A 14,719-nucleotide genomic window follows, 5' to 3' on the forward strand; every position below is an offset into this window, starting at 1 on the left:
CAGAACTCTTTCCTGCCCATGGCAAGGGGTCAGACTCAATGACCTGCTGAGGTCCCTTCTGACCCTAACATCTATGAATCTATGAGTCAGCAAGACTGTTAATAAGAAACATCATCCACACCCATAGGCAGATCTAGGATGTTGAAAAGTGGGGTGCAGGTCATATGATCTATCATTGCACAGAACACAACACAAATTTTTCTCCAGTTTAAAAAAGGAACTCAAAGCTTTACGAAAAACTTAGGGGCCTAGAGCTATATTATTCAGTTTAAGATTGAAACAAAACCAAATATAACTTTATTGGAACGTACATTCATTTTCTATATGATATATTATGTAAAAACACAACTGAGCAAAAAATAATCAAAAAATGTTGTTCATTAGGCCTGTAGTCATTACAAATACATGTACATCTGTTTTACAGGTTCATGAAACAATATATTGACTTCTTGAGCATCTTCACAGTGTATCCAATACTATACTGAATGTTGTTCCCACACCTGATTTAATGTTTGTAGCTACAGTTAAAAACAGTCTGCAAGGCTGTGATATGGGAGCTACATTTCCAGAAACAGCAAACAGCAGCATGGCAGAAGAAAGGATAGCTCAACTAGTGTAAGATCAAGACCATTAAAAAGGGGAGAGAGTCATTAATACCTGAGGGGTGAAGAAAGTTTAGTAGGAATCAGGTTGATAATAATGAGCCTCACAGTCAGTTGACTCCATCAGCACTGCCTGAATACAAATAGGTAGACTAGGAATCCAGAAGTGGGGTAAAACTGCACCATTGCGCTCCTTCTGGATCCTCCCATATCCACACCCAAGGGAAGGGCTGGGAGCAGAACACATTTTGAAAAATACCACTCCTGTTAGTTAAGGTTAATATTCAAGGTAAGGCTGACTCTTAGAGTCAGCTTCAGAGTTGGCTCACCCCAAGGAGGCTCTTATGTTTGTATGACAGGAGCCAACATACATCCCAAGGAAATATGGCTAGGTACAGGCACTCAAAAAGTCTGATGTAGAATTAATCTAAGTTATGTGGTTTTCTGTAAGCAGTGTAGCTTAGATCAGGAGTGAACAGAACACACATTTGCCCTTTGGTGTGGGGAGGCAAATCTTAGGCTGAGTTTCACCATTTTTACACCTGTCTGTGTGCTGAACTTCAGTCCCGTTACAGGTATAGACTGGTTTTGTGTGCTGAGTTTCTGTTCTGTAACGGGTATAGACCAGGTTCCGAACACTTAATGGGTTAAAGGTGCAAAATCTGTGCCTGGCCTATGAGCACGAAGATGGAAAGAGGGGCCTCTTGCACACGAGCTAAGTGGAGAACAATCTTTGGCTTCACACCTGATAATTCACACCAGAGAATGTCTGGGCTGCAAGCACTGCCTCAGAGTACCCAAGGCAAGAGGTAATACCTAGACAGAAAGTAGGCAGGCAGGCAGAAAGGGAAATTAAAAGGAAGATGCACAAGCTATATCAGCTTGCATAAGGATTCAAGTGCTTATGCAAACTAGACCACACTTCCAAACCTTCTGAGTACTATCATCGCTGATATGTACAATTACTTACAACTTCCCTATAGGCACATTTTGCCATTTACTCCTCTTGCAAATCCTAGCAAAGATGCCAAGGATTACATGAACACAGAAAATAACCCAGTCCCTCACTTGGGGTCACATACTGATTTTTGGTGGAAAAAAATATGCCACCAGCTTTAAATCCCCTTTAGAAAAGGCCAGTAATTCATGGAGAAGAGAGGGTCCTCTGAAAATTGGGTACAATGAGTTGTAAGTGTAGGTAAGGATATGCATGCATGTGCTTTCTTTTATTTAAAAGAAAGTTAAAAATGACTCTATGGGCATTTGATTTCAGTGTCTTTCACTGAACTCTCACGTAGCCACAGTCAGTAAGGGGTTTTCACTACACCACCTCGATGAGTTCTCCTGACTGAACTCAGAAACCTGGGCTAACAAGTACTTAGAGAGGAAACCCACACATCAGTCTTGCAGGAAGTATCTGATTATTCTGTAAAAGGTACTGTTTCCTTTAAGTTTATATTGAGGCATTGGTTCAGAGGCACTCAGCCAGGGCAGTAGGATGGTTAGAGATGCTGGTTCTATGGGTGCAGTGTTAAATCCTGGTCCTGATCATGGCACAGATAGAATCTCCATTTGTAGACAAACATTACCCAGTTTGTTTGAATTGTGATGCATGTGCTTTACAATGCTTTTTAACATTTTTTTCACTTTTATCTATAGAATTGAATCCAGCTAGCAAACAAACTCTAGTCCCACAAATATAATGCGACTCGGCCTGCACTGAGTATGACCAGAGGTATACTGAAATTGTTTCATAGTCTCCCAGAGGTCAGTACCTTGTAAAACCTCCTTCTAGCCCTAAACAGACTTAATTGGGAGTATAGACTGAATTGGAAGTATGCAATTTTTAATGCATTTACTTATTGAATTTTTAATTTGAAGATTATTGACTGTATGGACTGTAATGTCTTTGAACAACAGGGTGAGAGTATATGCCAGACATCTGAAGTAATTCCATGTGAAAAGAGATGGTGAATTGCTGGAGCCTTTAATTACGCTGTTATTTAATGGTATTATGGAAAGGCCTCAAAATGTAATCCCACTCCTTGCACATTGAGTTCACTGCAGCTACATTCTCATAAAATGAAATGCCACAATCATTTCTGTTGGGAAAAATATGTATTTTTTAATTTAAAAGCTCTTAATTGTTATAAAGGAAAAAGGCAGGTGGTGGAGAGCTGATCATTTGAAGCAGTGAGGTTTAACTGTTTATGCTTCTAGGATGCTGACAGAAGCAAACACTAAGGCCCTGTCCACATGAGCATGGGCATTTGTATCCCCAGGGACAACTAGCAGCAGGGCACCTTGCGTTTCTGCTACTTGTCCCCAGAGAACGCCTGTGCCAGATGCCCTCTGGCATGTGACAAATTACTCTGGAAGGGGTAGGGGAGGCTGGGGCCAGCATTGGTCTGGCCCCAGCAGCCTTAGCTGGGGAACTGGGGAACTCCTGGGGCTGCAGCAGCAGCAATCTTGCTGCTCAGAGCCTGAAATTATGTGCCCCAGCCACCTAACCATTTTGTTACCCTTTGCTGAACTGTCTCCAATTTGTCCACATCTTTTCTGTAGTGGGGGCCTAAAACTGGAAACAGTGCTCAAGGTGTGGCCTCACCACTGCTGAATAGAGGGAAAGAATCACGTTCCTTTGATCTGGCAACACTCCTACTATTGCAGCCCAGTATGCCATTAGCCTTCTTTGCAACAAGGGCATATGGTTGGCTTATATGTGTTTTTTTGTTTACTGTAACCCCCAGGTCCTTTTTGCAAAAATGGACCTGGGGTTACAGTGGACAATAAGCTGGATACCAGTCAATAGTATGCCCTTGTTGGAAAGAAGCTAACAGCATACTGGGCTGCCTTAGTACAAGCATTGTCAGCAGATCCAGGGAAGTGATTATTCCCTTCTATTCAGCACTGATGAGGCCACATCTGGAGTATCATGTCCATTTTTGCCCCCCCCGATGGAAAGGATGTGGACAAGTTGGAGAGAGTCTAGTGGAGGGCAATGAAAATGGTTAGGGTGCTGGGGCACATAACTTCTGAGGAGAGGCTCAGGGAACTGGGTTTATTTAGTCAGTTGAAAAAAAAAGACTGATGGGGGAGATGTCATAGCAGCCTTCCAATACCTGAAGGGTGGTTCCAAAGAGGATGAAACTAGACTGTTCTCAGATGACAGAACAAGGAGCAATGGTCTCAAGTTGCAGCAAGGGAGGTTTAAGTTGGATATTAGGAACAACTTTCTCACTAGGAGGGTGGTGAAGCACTGGAACGGGTTACCTAAAGAGATGGTAGAATCTCCGTCCTAGGAGGTTTTTAAGGCCCAGCTCGACAAAGCCATGGCAGGAATAATTTAGTTGGAAAGATCATGCTTTGAGCAGGGATTTGGACTAGTTGACCTCCTGAAGTCCCTTCCAACCCTAATTTTCTATGATTCTATGATTATGGCTATGGGTCTGGCAATAAGTGTCAACCTTGCAATTTTGCTAGAATTCAAAAATAAAGTTTCCACTAAAACTCATTTATGAACAGTATGTGTAAGTGGCTTTGCTTTTCTGTGAGTGTTGACCAGGCTTACTTACTACTCGCCAGCCTACTGACTCCATGTATTGCGTGTTTACTATTTGCACCTAGCACCAGGTCTGTTGCTGTTGAAGAAGAAATAGTTAAACAAATATTTCATTTCAAGCTGCATTGACAGGTAGTGGGACAAAGTTTGAAATGAAGGGGACGAGATGGGGAAAGATATGTTACAATTTCCCCTCAATATCAGGTCCTTAGCTCTGCAATTGTGAGCTCTGGAGTTTTGTTTCCTGCCCTGTATTTTCCACTTTCATATATAAAATGCTTTGGAACTGTGATTACTATTCTTAGAGAGGCATGGTAGAGGGATGGAATACTAAGAGAAATGCATCTTAAAACTTACACTCACAAAGTCTTATCAGTATTGGACATACATAATTTTTTCTTGCAAAGTTTTTGCTATGAAATTGGTTGTCACACAAATTTGCGTGCTTCTCCTTGCTGAATTTTTTTAAACCTACTATATTACTACATTATTTGATGTCCATTTTAATGTTCCTTAAAGATAAAGCACGTATTCTGTGCTAAAATTTCATGCATCCTTTTCTTTGGTTTAACAGAAGTGAATTCTCATTACAAAGTAGATTTCACATACAATTTATTAACTCAGTAAACTCCACCCTGATGAAAATATCCACCTGTAAGCATGAAACATTCTTTCCTAATTGAATTTAAATACTACTCCCCCAACACACAGTCTCCTAGGAAATGGAAAGAGCGTGATCAATCTATGTAAATCACTTTTGTTTAATGTACTGTTGCTTACTTGACTATGAATTTGTTGGGTAATGAATTACGGGTGAAATAGATGCACTGAAATATAAACTGGCCTTCTCTTGAATTGCTTCTTAGAAAAAAATATCAAACCTTTGTGAAAGCTGGAAAAGAGTCTCTCTCAGGTCCTCCACCACAATTTTCCCTTCTGCATAATAAGGATACTGCTAACATAAAAGGTTATTGGGAAGATCAATTAGCTTGCACAGCATTTTGAAGAAGCCATGAAAGCTAAATAAGTAGTAATGTTGTTTTGTACTAATATGTGCAATCCATTTGCACCACTGGAATTGATAGTAATCAAGATATGTTTCTTACTTAGAGGCTAATCACATAAGAATTGTCCATGGGCATTTATAAAAATGGATAGTGACAGTGCCCACAATTTAAATTTAGTTGGAAAAGTCTCATACAAACTTAGATAGATAAGGAAATGCTAAAGACTGACAAAATAATTTCCATTAGTAAAACACTTAAAAATAACATTGAATACCTTATTTAAAAAAGATATTAAGCTGTTTTGTAAAAGCTTAAGTTGAAGTATTTGGGGACTAAGTAGAGAGAACTGAAAGTGTACTGGCAAAGATCCACAGGGATTTTCTGTAATCCAACAGAATTAACAATAAAATCTGTATTTAGAGTACAAAGTATCTAAAATAAGAACTGTTTCAACTATTATGTGTTTGAAATCCCCTTGTGGAGCCTGGCTGGTATTAAGCTAGGTTTGATAATGATGGAGTAAAGTGTAGATATATGCACTGGCCTAAGATTTGGAGACTACAGTAAGCTGCAGCAAATAGAGAATTTCCAAAGGAAAGTAAAGGGCCTGAAATATCTGGACACTGATGGTTCCTGGCAAATGAACAGGCACTCTGGAATAATTATCTACCTGGAACACAGAACAGATACAAAAAAACCCAGTATGATCCAAGGCATAACTTGCATGAGCTCCTTTTTCATGCGTGAAGACAAGAAGGGCTACTTTTGTATCCACAGCAAACTGGATTCGTTTCTGGAAAAAAAAAGTACAGGGACTGAGCAGCAGGTGAAGTTACTGAAAGAAACTAAGGAGGAAAACTATCAGTAGGGATCCTGGTTTTCTCCGATTAAAAAAAAGCCAAATGTTTCTGATTTTAAAAAAACCCCAAAAACCCAAATCCACATTTTTCCAGAATTAAAATGAAACACCACTATTTATATATAGATAGTGGTGTTTCATTTTAATACCCAGAAAAAATTTGAATTCTGGGTTGTTGTTTTTTTAAATGAGAACATTTTGGATTTTTTTTTTTATCACAGAAAACCAGGATCCCTACTGATAAGGCATAATGGAAAGACAAAACATGCCATTAATAATCTTCACCTTTTAAAAGAGGCATGATAAGACTATGGCATTTAATATTACTCCCCACAAGAGGAATCTCTAGAGGTTTCCACTCCCTTAATGTATTCCTCATATAAGAAACATCACTAAAGAGTGCTGACCTTAATGTTTTCCTGTCATTAGCAACTGCCTTGCATGGAAGAGCTTGGCCTGCTTTCCCACTCCAGGTATAACAAATGAGACTGAACAGCAAGAGCAGAAAGAGTGAGAGTTGCCACTCTGGGGATTTGTTCTCAGGAACACATTCATTTGCATCATGATGTTTTGAGGGAATGTCAACATGTCATTCATAACACAACATCATCCCTTGGGGAAACAGAAGGACAACAAGAGAATGCAAGGATTTGGCCTTAAGTGTTCTGATCAAGCGATCTGTCAATTTTCAACCTCTGGGTTTCTGAAACGCATGTATATAGTGGTAATCACAAACAGGTTTACTGGCATACTTTACTGCAGTTTGGGCTTTGCTGTACTCAGAGATTCTATGGCAATTTAATAAGATGCACAATTCAGCTCGCTTTTCAAAACTGTACTCCTGTATATGAGCTTCTCTTTTCAAGATGGCACCCCTCATAGAACAGAGTGCAAACTGATGCAACGAGTCTGCAAATGGACTGAGACATTACCTCTAGAGGAGACATAAACTGTCACGCTCGTTTAAAAAGCTATCTTTTAATTCTAATGAAAACAATTTCAGTAGCAATATTGTTAACTATTTAATGGATGACCATTTCCGCTAAGGTGCTTGTCCTATATAAATCCTAAACCACCTCCAATAAAATGAAAAGTTCTCTAACTATCCCTCCCACCAAAACCTCTGGATTCTCCATCAACTTATAAAGTGAAGCTTTCAATGTACAATTATGCAGCAGAGTGAAAATAAAAATTATAGTAGAAGTATAAAATAAATCAAAAGAATGTCACATTAAATGCCATGAATGCTGTGCTGCACAATTTCTTTATTTTCATATTGAATGCAATGAAAAAAAAACGTATTTTTTAAATCTTTCCGTGAGTGCCATAGAATTGCCAGTGTACTGAGCTAGACAGCAACAGAATCCAGATTCTTACTGCACTCTTAGGCAGCCTTGTCATGCAGAACATACGGCCCTGCCTATACAGTATATAATACAGGTAAGGTTCATTTACAGTATTTACCACCGAAAACTAATCAGTTATCATAATAGCAATTCCTACTTAGTGAATATATAGATGACACAATGTCCTGCCAAAAACTGCACAACTAGAAGTCCTTCCTACAATTTGATATTTCTAGAAAGATCAGTTATAAAATCATAGGGTTAGAAGGGACTTCAAGGCTCATCTGCTCTAACTCCCTGCACAAATGCAGGGATTGCTCCTAATTCATCCCTGTCCAAGGTTTATCCAGCCTTCTCTTGAAAGCCTTCAATGAAGGAGATTCCACAGTTTCCACGGGCAGTCTATTCCACTGCTCAACTGTTCTAAAGGTAAGTTTTTCTTGAGGTCTAATCTAAATGTACTTTGCTGAAGTTTGAAGCCAATGCTTCACCTCCTGCCTTCTATGGCAAGGGAGAACTGTTTTTCTCCTTTATGGCAGCCTCTCAAATATTTAAAGACCACTATCATGCTCCTCCTTAATCATGTCTTCTCCAAGCTAATCACACCTAGTTCTCTCAACCTTTCCTCACACAACTGGCCATCCAGCTCCCTCCTCATTTTGGTCACCTGCCTCTGAACCCTCTCCAACTTCTCCATATCTTTCTTAAATGTGAAGCCCAGAACTGCACACAACACACTAGATGAGGTTTAATCAGGGCTGAGTACAGTTGCACTATCACCTCTCAGCCCAGAAATGCATTTGCTCTTAGACATAGAGAAGTGGGGCTCCAGATATCATCTAATTCAGGGGTGACAAAATATGGCCTGCGGGCCGGATGCAACCCGCCAGGCGCTTTCATCTGGCCAGTGGAGTCCCTCATCAAATTGTGCTCTGCCCAACCCTTCTGCCCACAAGGGTGGGAGTGAGGTACCTACACCCACCCCCAACATACCCTGTTACGCCTTGCTCCCACCCTCATGGGCAGAAGGGCCAGCCCCGCTAGCACAGGGCAGGGCTGCTGCTGCAGTATTCCCTGGCAGCTCACTCCCTCCAGCCAGCAGGTAGAAAAGCTGGGGGCTGAGGTGGAGCTGCAGCTGGGCAGGGGTGCAGAGTGTGGGGCTGGAGCTGGTGCTGGCTGCAGTGCGGGGCCCTCGCCCAAGGATGCGGGGGCAACACAGAGCTTGGGTGGGTAGGGTGCGGGTATGAGGGGCGAGGGGTATGGGGACCCCTCCTACATGCCACCCCCATGGTGCACAGCCCTGGCAGGCAGCAGGGGGAAGCAGCAGGGGCAGGGGGGCTGTGCTCTGCTTGGTGCTGGTGCCTGGTTCCTGACTCTGGCCAGCACTGTGAGGAGTGCAGGCCCCGCAAGGCCATTTGTTTCCCCGGCACTCCCTGAACTTGCGCAGCACAGAAAAGAAGCCCCAGGCACTGGAGCGGACTGGGGAGGGGAAAGCAGCTGGTTCCAGCACCTGGGGCTTCTCTCCCATGCTTTGCATGTGCAGGGAGTGCTGGGGAAACAAACGACCCAGTGGGGTCTGCACTCCTCACCACGATGTGAAGCGCTGGCTAGAGCTGGGCAACAGCACCCCCACCTGCTGCTGGGCCATGGGGGGAAGTGTATAGGCAGGTGCCCACACCCCTCCCACCCTCCCTTACACCCTACAAACCACACACACACAGATACACCCCCCCCGCCCTGTTGCTTATAGGAGAGGACAGTGTGTTCCAGAGCCACACACCCACATCCCACAAATGCCACACAACCTCCCAACATACCCTATGCCCCCCCACACATAGCCACACCCCCTTACACATTCCCCATGCACACCCTCATACACACACACCCCCCAGCCACCATACACACAAACCCACCAACACCCCACATATATACCCAACCACCACTATACACACACACCCCCCATACGCATACCCCCCTGCCACACACACCCAACCAACACCACCCCCCACACAGAATATACAGGAGTAAGAATTTATTTTTGAGTTATTGTGCAATCACCTCTCTATACAGTATACAAACACAAATCATGGCAAAAATATTTTTTGTAATAAAATTAAAGTATGTTATAGTAGCTGTTTGACTTTTAGTGCAAGATTTAGTTTTTCATGGTTCGAAGATGACAACCCCCCCCCCCCAAGTATTTCTGGGGGGAAGGAGAGGGACTTCTGGTGGCAAAGGTCAGGGCTTAGGAGTGGGACTTTCAGCCCCAAGATGGCAGTCAGGGGCAGGGCGCCTGCCAGGGGGTGGGGCTACCCATGAAGCCCTTGACAACTCACTAAACCTCATTAAGCAGCCCTCCACCCGAAATAATTGCCGGCTCCTGATCCAATCCAACCTGCCTCTGGCAGGATCATCGCTATCTAAACCATCCTATGTAAACTTCTAAACTCTACCTAAGACTATCATCAGCCTTGATACAACACAGACCTAACACCCTAACCACCACAGATAAAGCAGGGGAACCACAAGAGCTGCTTCTATAAAATGTTGTCAATATGATCAAGAGGTCCAGGCAGAGGGCCACACTCCCCACTACAGAGGAAGGCAAAACCCCTCACAATCCATACCAATCTGACTGTGAGGTAAAATCCCTTCCTGACCCCAATATGGCAATCAGCCTGACCCTTAAGCAGAGGGGCAAGACCCTCTAGCCAGGAACCTCTGGCTTTGCTCCCAGCAAATGCACTAGCACATCCACTTTTCAGCTGCATTGCACTGCTTACTCAGGTTGAATCTGCAATCCATCAAAACTTGGAGATCAGTGGTGGCTAAACTTTTTGGCAGGTATCCTGTAAATTAAGCTCCCCCACCTCTGAGTGCTGTTCTGATCCCTATTCTCTACAGGCATATCTGATTGAGTTTGCACCCCAGAGTGCCAAAACTGAGGGTGGACTCAAACCTCCAGGCATGTGGAATGAATTGGGGCAGAATGTTGCTGTGAGAAAAGTGTCACCATGAATGAGAATCCTAAATTCAGTGGTGGCAACATGGAAAGGTTAACCTGGCTCTTGGCAGTGGCACCTGACACCTTCCTCTTGCAGCAGCCTCCGGTCCACACTCCACTCTAGACAGCTGGAGATTTGAGTCCTGCTGCCTCTATTCCAGCGCCTTTTTTTATTGAGTGCCCAGGGATTGCATGCTATACACACAACCTGCATGTGCCAGTTGTGCCATACCCCATCTTAGGCACCCCTGCTCTAGATCTTTCTCATCAATGCTACTGGCCATTCTGCATTTATCTCCCATCATGTAATTGCGCTTTTGGTTACTTTTCCCTAGGTGCAGCACTTTATTATAAGAGGGAGAATGTATGACTCCATGTTGTTCCTGTTCCTCTACTTTGGGAAAGTTCCACTATGTTAAGGGCTGCTCTGTGTAAATAGGCCCTAAGTAGCTTCTGGGCTTCTGCTCTGAGTGTAAGACAGATTTTTCAAATACACGGCTTGCTTTTACACAGGCATCTAGCCTCACTGAAATCCTCAGTGAAAGTGTGTGTGACGGTGAAGTATGTAAGTAAGGGTTTGCCAGACTTGCCCTGCATTTGCATAATGGTTTGATAGCATGGTATAACATCATGGTGCTCTAAGATTGTCCCAAAGAAAAAGTCTAAAAATAGAAAACTGTTCAGTTGTTTTGCAGATTTCATATCACATGTTAATACTGAATTATGTCAGCAATAATATTTGACAATCATTCATTTCTTAATTGTATTTATATTTAATTAATAAAGTCTGATCTCAGGTGAAAAATGTATGAGTCATTCATGTTTTAATTGTATTCATATTAAATTATATAAAAGTCAGATCCCAGGAAGAAAATATATATACAAACTAGGAGACATGTTCTCAGTGGTAGTAGATAAGAGAACAAGGAGCAATGGTCTCAAGTTGCAGCAAGGGAACTTTAGGTTAGATGTTAGGAAAAACTCTCTCACTAGGAGGGTGGTAAAACGCTGGAACAGGTGACCCAGAAAGGTTGTGGATTCTCCATCTTTGGAGGTTTTTAAAACCCAGCTAGACAAAATTTTGGCTGGGATGATCTAGTTGGGATGGTCCTGCTTTGAGCAGGGGGGTTGTAGCAGATGACCTTTTAAGTTCCTTCCAACCCTATTTTTTTTCTGTGTTAGATAGGTGTTTTGTGCTGCACGACTTGCACCATGTGCACCTTTTTCTTTATCTATAACATTAAGATTATTTTTCTTCTAAGAAGAACTATTATACTTTCTCCTTTGAAACTCTGAGTTAAGTTAGAAGATTGCTTTTAGAACCTAGACTCAATCAGTACAGAATGGGCAGGGCTATTGCAGAATTTGTCAGTGTGTCCAACCAGCATGTGGAGACAAGCTTAATTATCCCAATTCAGTTCATGGTTCCTGTGGTGACTGCCAACCAGAGTGCTAGTTATTATCAACTGTTAGGGTGGTTTCTGTGACATGGATATCTGGCCAGTAGGAACTGTATTTATTTCACCAGCTTTGCAAGAAATATCAATAGTGTCATCCTAGGACATATTTGACCTGATGAATTGTAAGTGAAAAGGTCTGTATACCAATATTACCCCCCTTAAATGTCTGGTAGATCAAATATATTCCTACTTCAGTCTTATTTTCCATGCTGGAGTGTGGCAACTGCCACACACCAGCAGCCTCCTGCACCTCATGCATCTGCATCCCCGCGTTTAAAAATGGCAGCTGGGGTGCTTGAACTAAAGCTCATCAAATGAGCTTTAATTCAAATGTCCCTGTCACCATTTTTAAGCATGGGGATGCTGATACATGAGGTGCAGCAGTGCTTTACTTAGAGCAGTTCTTGGAGCCCCCCCTCACACCCCTGAAGCATATGTAAAAGTGCCCTTAAAAACCAGGCACAGCCATTACTGTGCGTTACGGCATCTTAATGCACGTTTCTTTAGTACCTGACATTGGAGGTACTAAATTTAATGCACATTACAAAAGCATCTTAATGCACGTGTATACATGCTCACTGTTATATGTATCATTTCACTTACCATGTAGATTTTTACCTTTTAATATATTATAGCTGCTAAAGCAACATTATAAATGCACAAAACAGCATCAGAGTCCCTATATCTTCAGCAAATATTTGTTGAAGGAATCTTCTCAGGTAAGATTGTCTAACTCTTGTCTTTTAAACTTATACCTCACTGACAATCAGTTCACCTGATCTAGCCTATCTAATTCACCTCCAAACAAAGTAATAGACTTATTCAGAAAATAAAGTTTTCTAAGGACCTATATAGAATATTATAATCCATGGAGCCACTGGTGAGGATTAACTTTTGAAAAGCAAACTTCCTGTGTACTGGGGTCATGTCATTATGATACTATATTCTGTGTTCAATTACTGAATACTACTTCAATTCATTTAACACTAGGTATGTTAGATTCAAGTCTATTTATTATGAACATTTCATTTGCATAGAAGATTTACAGTGTTTTATTAATCCATCACCTGGACTCTCCAAAAATATGATGAATGATCTGCATAAAATGCTGCTCTTTATACACTTTAGGTGGTTTGGCAATTAATGGTTCAAACCTTCACTGCTATATTGAATCAAATGCTTTTTCTTTTTTAATACAGATCCAAATCCTAGAAGAGTTCTACTGTATCATAAAAAACCTGATAAATCTAACGTGATAAATCTAAACATTTGACAGCATTACTTCTACCAAGTTATTCCAAAATGTACCTTATTTGCAAAACCAGAAAGAAAAAAGTGCTAGAACCAACATTTGATTAATGAAAAACCATCTAAAGCTGCTCTATGCCATTTTATTTCTACAGAGTCATATTTCAGACATCTTTAAAGCAATGGATAGGCTGGGGATTTTTTCTCAAAAACATTTTATTAAAAAAAAACAAACTGACAACAGAGCTTGTTCAATACACCATGGCTGTGAACTAGAAGCAGCTATGAAACGCATCATAGTTCGCTTTTCTTGGATGAACAGACGCTTCTTCAATTATAAAAGTGTAAACTGGTGAAGATTGAATCCCAGCAATGAAAGTAATATAAATACATGTGTCATTGCTCACAGCACATATGAGTACAACTACAGCAGCAAGCAACACCTTGTTACCAGTAAAGAGAGACAGTTAATGTTGTATACTGTATTACATTGTATTCACATTACATTCAAAAGATATTACATTTTCCAATTTTGTTTCAATACTACTGCGTACCATAGCTGTGTACCAAATATTTTGGTTGATCTTTAAATATTTCAAGATTGCGAATGTCATCACTTTTTTAATAGAAGAATAAAACCATTGTATTCAAATGCTGACCTTTTTACTTTGCTATATAAGCCCATTAAAAACACCAAAAAACAAACCCCAAACCTAAAAAGCTTTAAAATATCAATTTTAAAGGATACTTTCTGCTATATCCTTTATTATAAATGTTACCAAGACAAAGGCAGAAACCAAAAATCAATTTTTAATATATTTCTTCCTACCACAGGGCATCAGAAACATTAATGGTTTCTGCATCTACACGACTACTATTATAAGCTTTTCTCTTCTGACATATGCCTTTAAAAACATGATTAATGAATAATTGTATATACATTTTAAGCAGTTCTGGATATAAATTAATTTTTAAAATGTGCTAGACACAAACTACTTTCTACTGTTTGTTTCCCCAAACTAGATTTTGATATTTACATAGCTGCTTAAACTTAGGCAGGTGCACATTAGGCCTGTATTCGCTTCGGATTCAGCCAATTCTGGAGACAGTGATTCGATTCGGTGATTCAAATCACTGTTCTGATTTGTTTCGGCTAAATCTGCCAGGCCAGGCCCATCCCCCGCCCCTTTCCCAGCCCAACAATGGGAGCCCCGCCCACCCCAGCTCCCAGCACTTGGGGGAAGAAAAGCCCCAGCTCAGCAGGAGCTGACGGGTGGGGTGTGATCCCTGCTGCCCCCCACTGCCCCATGATGTGTGGCGGGCACTGCATGAGCCCCTAATCCCCCACTCTGTGCCCCCAGCTCCCTCATGGGTGCCCTGCATGGGCCAGCTCTGGCCCTTTAAGAAAAAAAAACACCTGAAGAAACCCTGGGACTCACCACTTCTGCTGGCGGGGGCCATCCCTGCTGCCCCCTGCCATGTGGGGGGCTCTGCAGGAGCCCCTGAATCCCCAAGGCTGCACCAGGAGTGGTGAGTCTTGGGGCTTTTCTCTGCTTTTTTTTTTCTTAAAGGGCCAAAGCCCTGGCAGGTGGGGCAGCCATGGAGGGGGCCGGGGAAGCTGGGGGGGTGGG

At 41.9% G+C, this 14,719-nt stretch overlaps 1 long non-coding RNA gene across 1 annotated transcript in view; it reads left to right on the top strand.

Moving 5' to 3' along the window:
* LOC112550472 overlaps positions 1-14,719 on the top strand; it is a 61,872-nt gene that overhangs the window by 27,237 nt on the left and 19,916 nt on the right. The window contains exon 2 of the long non-coding RNA XR_003094342.1: positions 2,262-2,369. This is a non-coding gene — a long non-coding RNA (uncharacterized LOC112550472). The remainder of the gene's footprint in view (positions 1-2,261; positions 2,370-14,719) is intronic.

The sequence above is a fragment of the Alligator sinensis genome, unplaced genomic scaffold, assembly GCF_000455745.1.
Source record: "Alligator sinensis unplaced genomic scaffold, ASM45574v1 scaffold745_1, whole genome shotgun sequence".
Taxonomy (NCBI): domain Eukaryota; kingdom Metazoa; phylum Chordata; order Crocodylia; family Alligatoridae; genus Alligator; species Alligator sinensis.